The sequence below is a fragment of the Gymnogyps californianus genome, chromosome 2 (assembly GCF_018139145.2).
Source record: "Gymnogyps californianus isolate 813 chromosome 2, ASM1813914v2, whole genome shotgun sequence".
Classification (NCBI taxonomy): Eukaryota; Metazoa; Chordata; class Aves; order Accipitriformes; family Cathartidae; genus Gymnogyps; species Gymnogyps californianus.
In genome coordinates, this window is record NC_059472.1 from 145,708,252 (window position 1) to 145,715,836 (window position 7,585).

The following is a 7,585-nucleotide window of genomic DNA, read 5'->3' on the forward strand; positions in this document are numbered from 1 at the left end:
GGGGATGGAATTCATCTCACATAATGTAGATACCAAAATGTAGACATACCTAGCTAAACTGCTCACCCAAGGTCCTCACGGTGGTCAGCACAGAGAAATGGATACATTAGGGTGCAATTACTTGATCTAGTCTAGAGACTGATGAGAACCGCTAGACTCTCACTGACACAGCGAAAGCCTAAACCAATTATCTCCCAGTAACTGAGTTCTGCAGAATCCAATTCTTAATTGATATCTTAAGCAATCTGACACAGCACACGCTGTGAGTTTTTATATATATATATTTATATTTATATATATAAAGCGCCTATCACCATATTGATAAACATTCTTTGGAACCACTCTGACAGCAGAGGTAAGAACAGGAGTCAGCCTGTCAGTACCTCAGCACTTCTGTTTCCAACTGATTTAAAAAAAAAAAAAAAAAAAAGCCACAAGACTTTGCTGCCAGCCTGCCTGGCTGGTGTTTAATACTGCTACTCCATCAGGGTTGGAGGGAGACCTATTGTGAATGGCAATTGTTGATTATATTTATTATTATTATTATATAATTGTTGATTATATTTATCATCAATAGCTCCAGGCTACTTCAGAAAACAGCTACCAAAACCTGTCCCAATAGATTTTTTTTGTCCCTGCTTGAAAACCATTACTTTCGGAAACCAAACTTCTGTTAAATTCAAAAATTTCTGTTGATTTTATTTTTCATACTAATTCAGAATGGAATCTGAGCAGGTAGCATTTCTTAAGAAAATGTCAAGAACATTGACAGAAGTTCCTACGAAAGCACAAATCATTGACCCCAACTACAAAGGAACTCCATCTAAAATAAAATCTCAAGGCAACCATCTGCCTTTGTACTCTCATGAACACTTCCCAGCCCAGTACCAGGATGGGTGAGAAATCAGTGAAGTGTGTCTGCTCATAGTCCTGATACAATCTCAGTATTTAAGGTACGCCCAATTCTGTTTCCCTGAGCAGCAGCTGATGTGTACAGTACACCAGTGAACCCTTGAGAAGGTTAAATTGTCCCAAGCATCAGAAATGAGGGCTCTGCTGCTTCTATCTCCATCACTAATGCATATACCTGAGGAAAAAAACTGAGCACAAAAGTCCTGTTCAGTCTCATACCAAGTGCTGCTGCTAAAAGTTCCCTCTCCTCCTCTGTGTAAACTGCCATAATAATACTGCACCCACTTTGGCTACATTCTCTTTATATTTCTCCCATCCATTTCCTACTATCTTCATGATCTCAATGTTAAGCTAGAATAGAAGACTGGTATTTTTGTTCATCAGGCTGATAATCTCTGTTCACTAAGAATTTTTCAATTTTTAGTTCAGCTAAATCTGGACAGAATTTATTTTTAATTTCTGTAAGCATTTCTGTTTACAGTATCATAGCTTTAGTCAAATTTAACATTTAGATAAATGTTAAATATCACTGAATCATCATTACACATTAAGATCTTGTATATCTCAGCCACTCCACCCAACACTGTCCTCATACAATATATGAAACATTCCTGAATTATGTGGCATTATTTTCCTAATTGTTTCAAATGATGCCACGTTCCACTGGTAAAAAGTGATTAGAGATGGCTCATTACTTGAACTAGATTAATAAATCATTTTCAAATGAACTTATTTTGCATCTTGTTACATTCTCCTCCTCTTTTTCCCCTGCTCTCATATGACTTTATTCATTGCCCCTGAATCTTCGGTTTTCTTCATTTTGACTTTTATGCATGCCTTATATATAGCAGATTGGCCACTCATCACTTCTCACTCTCCAAAATATATGTCCAGACGATTAATTTTTTAGCAGCTAACTGCTTCCACTTACTGGCAGTGGTGAGAACCACCAATATGTAGGTTATTTCCTCTCTCCTTAAGAACAGAATAAACCAGACTATTTCAGTTGGAAGGGACCTACAACTATCATCTAGTCCAACTGCCTGACCAATTCAGGGCTGACCAAGGTAAAGCATGTTGTTAAGGGCATTGTCCAAATGCCTCTTAAACACTGACAGGCTTGGGGCAGTGACCACCTCTCTAGGAAGCCTGTTCCAGTGTTTGACCACGCTCTCGGTAAAGAAATGCTTCCTAATGTCCAGTCTAAACCCGCCCTGGTGCAGCTTTGAACCATTCTCTTAAGAAGCACTCTCTCTTCTCCCCCTCATTTTCTTTCTCTGTTGTGATTTTAGAATTAAGTTCCAAATTTAAATGTTAGAAGGAGATCGAAGTATTACATCACAGTTTTTCAGTGAATGCTGTATCAAGAGATTATGTCAATGAGAGTGGACTGATTACTACAGTTACCTAATTGGTTATATATTTGTAGGATTCTCTAGAGAAAACTCTGTTTCCCAAGACTACCTGTCTAACATAGACAGGTTTGGAAGAGACATATGGAAAGACATTTAAATGTAAGTTCTTGATGTAATAATCTCAGCACTTTTGGAAAACACTTAAGAACTTTTGCAAAGTTTTACGGTTGAGAAAGATTATTCGAACTAAAACAAATTATAGTTTTATGTTCATTAGCACTCAAGCACAATGAAACAAGATTTTTTTTTCCTAACTGAACATTAGTTTTCTCCAGTGGGTTTCAGCAGTTCCCAGCTGTTCCTAACTTCATAATTCCTTGTTCGTAAGTCTGCTACATATCCAGAGAAAATTGTTCAACTTCCTGATTCGATCCCTTCTTTAATAGAAACAGAACTTGCACGGTTTACATCATTCTGAACTTTGGCTGAGTCAAGTTCTAAGCATTTTTGCAGAAGCTGCAAAATGGAGAAATGTTTTTCCTACAAGATCACACAGACATTGAGAAGACAAGTCTGCAGTGGCATCCCAGTACTCCATGAGTCAGGGACTGAGGACACAGCTTCATCAAAGACCAGCCATGGCTGATAAGCTTTTATTTCTACCTCCTGGAACTGCAAAGCAACTGAAGGCCTTGGGGAAGGGTCCTCCCCATCCTGGGCCACTTTCTAGATGTCTCCCATGACTCTGGCTGGTGGGCTGAGCAATGACCATCAGAGAGTGTATCATCTTCTGCACAGTAAAAGAGCCTACACTTGGTGTGTGCCTTGAAGACTGGCACAGGCTGCCCAGAGAGGTTGTGGAGATATTCACAGCCCTGCTCGGTGCCAGGGGCTGGACTACACGATTTCCCTTCCAACCTCAAACCTGCGGTGACTCCATGACTTGGCCATCCTCCTTACTGCATGGGCAGCCACGCAGGCATCTGATATGGCGAGCCAAGCCTCACAAAGCAACGGTGCCCCAAAGTGAGGGGAGACTTCCTAAATTGCTCTTCTGCCCTGCACTCCTCTCCATCGCGCACAGCCGCCCATTGCCCTACACCTTGTTAATGCGCAGCCCTAGGCTCCAAGACACGCAGCCTTCCCCAATGCCGGGGAGCACAGCGCCCTGCATCCCAGCCTGGAGGCTGCACGGCCCGCACCTCTCCACCCATCCCTCGCTCTCGCTTCCCCCCACACTCACACCGCCAGCACAGGCCGCGCGGCGCCGGGCTCCCGTCCCCGCTGCCCTACGCGAACTGGCAGGGAGCGGGGAAGCCTCCCCTGCCGCCTCCATGGGAGCTGCCGGAGACAGGCTCGCTGGGGCTCGGGGGTCTCTCTTCTTTCACGGGTCGGGGGTGGAGGGGCACATGAGGGCGATGAGAGCAGAGCAGCGGTAAGACCTACCGAGCGGAGCGGCCGCGGTGCAGCTCGGCTCGCTGCCCGGGTGCGCCGGCGCCTTCCCACCCGAGATGGCGGCCGGGGCGAGGAGCGCCACCTTCCGCGGAAGCCGGCGGCGCCATCTAGCGAGCGAGCGGCAGGCTGCGGCCGGGCAGCGAGCCCAGGGCAGGTTCGTCTGGTTTGGTGTTGGTTTGTTTTAAATGGAGTAAACGCTGGCAGAAGCTCTGGAGCCAAAGATGATATCTGTGGCATGACAGGAGACTTTTTTCTCTGCAGGGCAACGAGGCGCCATGTGAATTACCTCAGCTGGAGCTGTCTAGGACTTACCTCCAGAGAAAGGCAGGCTGCGCTCTCCTGTGAAGGACTGCCAACCCAGCAGGCGCAGGGTTTGCTCGAAGCAAAATAGGTAAGGCCCAGAGAGGCAGAACCTGGAGGCAAACAAATGAACTACAGTGGAGATGAGAGGGAAGTGATTCAGATTTCATAATTAATTTTTTAGATGATGAATGAGATAATGTCCTGATCTTCTCTCTCCAGCTAGAATTGTCTCTTTTTCTAGTCTAATGTGGTATGTAAATTTTTTTCTTATCGTTCTTATGTTTGAATTGTAAGTAAAACAGACATGCAGATCATTTTCTTCTGTTTCTCTTTTGTTTCTTTTTTTTTTTTTTTCCTTGCAAGTCTTGTGGGACCATCACTTTAATGTTCCAGGTAGGCATTTGTCATCATATACGCTATTAGGGTCAGTTTGTACAATATTAGCAACAGAGGACATGTGGGTGATTCACTGTTGGTTCTGGTAATCAGTTCATTATGTGACAAATCAAAAACTGTGTGCCTCAGCGTCTGCCTCACTAATAAAGGGATAATAATGTGTGTTTATCTCGCAGAAGCATTCTCAAGATCAGTTAATTGCTTTTAAGTCTTAAAACTGAAAAGTCTACAAAAATGCAAAGAACATTAGCTTATTATCATTAGTGACACAGAACTGACAGGAATTCTCCTGGCTCAATTTCAGAAACTTGTTTACACACCAGTCTTGCCCCTCTTGGGGATATAAATATGGCCAATTTTATTTCCAACTTTTTTGTCTTGCTGTCAGGATGAAGATATCTCACTGCATCACTAGTCTTTCTGTAAATGTCCATTTACTGTCTTTCAGTAAATGTCCATTTTCTTGTTTTTATGTTTTTCCAGGCTTTAATGAGGTACATTTATTTCTTTACAGATTTTTCAAGAACTGAAATGGAATAGCTCTTAGAAGCAATATGACTTTGACACATCAGAGAGCATCAGTGTAATTGCTAACGGTAGTTCTTTTGTTTTTGTTGTCTTTTTAACTGTTCACTAAGTTGCTATTGACTACAACAGATTGAGAGACTTCAAATAAAGAAAGCAATAATAATGGAAGCCTTCAGTTACCTGCACATAGATTTGTGTTTATCATATGGGCTATCATGCAGACAGCACATGTACATGTACACACACATCACTGCTTTTTGGAGCAAAAACTCACAACAGAAGGTTAATCCATCCCAAGAACACAAGGCCTTGTTTGTGATATGCTGGGTGAAGGTCATGGTAATACTGATCACATTCACCTCAAATTTGACATACTTTAAGAAAAAAATGGAAAAAATATCCTAGAAGTTGTTCTAAAAGAACTTGGAACTGCTGTTTGCTCTAGTACACAACCTGTTCTTGAGAACAGCTCCAGTGCCAACGGAATAGCAAGTCACAAATACCACATCAGTCTGTAAAACAATCTCTGTGTTTCCTGAGCACTATAAGACAGGTAAGCTAATTTTCTCCAAGGTAGACCGGTAAAAACAGTAATAAAGAAAGAATTAGGAAATACCTATGATGGTTTATAGAAGAGTAAATGTGGTTTTGTATTGGAAAATCAGGCCTAACAACTTTACTAGAAGGACCCAATAAACGTGGAGAATATAGGTCATGTGCTATTCAAAAACTCCTGAATCACCTGGAAGAAAGAGCTAGTGACAGTGTTTACTGATTACTCATAATTATTCATGGTTGTCAAAATTAGAGCTTGACTGTGGACACCTGGAGACGATTTGTCCACTGCTGAGTTATGAGATAATAAAATGGAAACTAAATTTAGTGTTATGAAAGTCAAAGTAATGTATTTGGGAAAATTAACCCTAAAAATACATGTGCAGTGACAGACAGTTAACAAAATGATCAACATTGTTACAGGGTTACTGGACACAACGAGGTTAAATGCACTAGGAGCTTTCCATTATACGACAAAGTGATTAAGGGTAAATATTATAGAAGCCTATAAAATCATGAGCTTTTTAATTGCCATAGGATGGCATGTTGTCAAAAATGGATTTGCCATGTTTCTGGAGGATAGGTCCACAGGGGCTGTTGAATACAGTCATCCAAATGTGACCTCTGGCTCAGGAGGTTCCTAAACCTTTAATTCAAAGAAACCAGGATGATGTAGCAAGGAAGAATTATTCAGTATATGCTTATTTGTAGACTCCTGTAAGTGCCCATTATTAGACTCTGTAAGAGAGAAGACAATTTATTAGATGGACTTCTGGTCTGAGCCACTGTAGTACTACTTGTTCTACTAATTCTTGTTGTTAGTGACAAAGTTGAAAAGAAGTGAGCTTCACTCAGCTAAAGAATAAGCTTCAAGTTCCCGAGTATCTTGAGTATGGCTCTATAACATATCTTTTAAATAAACATGTCAGATGCCTGAAATATTACTAAAAGGTACATGACTTAGCTATTGCATATGTACCCTGTTGTTTTTGGAAGCAGTGACATTTGAGCAACAGACTGTTGTCTTCATCACTGCTTTCACAAAAGCAGGTATAGTGTCCTTTCAGAGACATGAAGAGATTAAATACCTTACACTGAGTATGTCAGAGGGCTATAAAATGTACTTCTCTCTCTTCCATGTGTCCACTGGTATGATTCCTTCAAAGTGTTCCTTTTACTGTCTGAAATACTCAGCTAACTTTCCTTTGTCTACCACTCAGGAATTCTGACAGTTTATAGCAATGTTTAATTTTGTCTTGGAAAAGAAAATGTAGCTTTTCATAAGACATTGCCATGTGTATTCTACTGAAGAAAATATGCACTCAAGTTCCATGCTTGCTTACTTAATGGTTTTCCAGCATTTGAAGCACAAACCTGAAATATGATCTGTTTATTTGTATGGAATCATTCATGGAGGCAGATTTTAATGACTAACCAGAAGACACTTTCTGTAACACTAAAAGCCACAAATATACTTCATCAGAAGTGGCTTCGGGCTCTGTTTACTAAAAGACTATCTTGAGGACTTCTGTACTAGTGCTTTAATAGGAGCTCAGAACATGAGTAGAAATCCATATGTTTGGTGTTCTGAAAAATGTTGAGTGTTTGACTTTATTATACTTTAAGGTACTGCTTTTCCATTGATTCAGGTGCTTAGCAAGTATGTAGGGCTATGCCAAATTGCTTGCATTCAAATAAATATTTATATAGCACAAGTGATTCATAGATTACAAGGCCAGAAAACAGCATGGTAATTACCTGCTTTAATCAGAGACTAGAGATTGTAAGACTTACCTGAATCAATTCTTGTCGAGCTATTCTTCTACCATATCTCTTGATTATTTTATAAAGAGATTACATATTTTCCCACTACCATCAACAACAGAAACAAACATTAAACAATCTCCCAGCTTTGTTTTTGTAGCATCAGCTTTGTTTCAGAAATAGGCTGTCTTATTTCCTGCAAGATTTCCTTTCTGGGCCTTTTATTGCTTCTCACTTACGTTAAAAACATTCTTTAATCTTTGCCTTTGGGACTAAGTAATGAACCTTCAGCACTGTCTTTACCTTTGCACCATGCT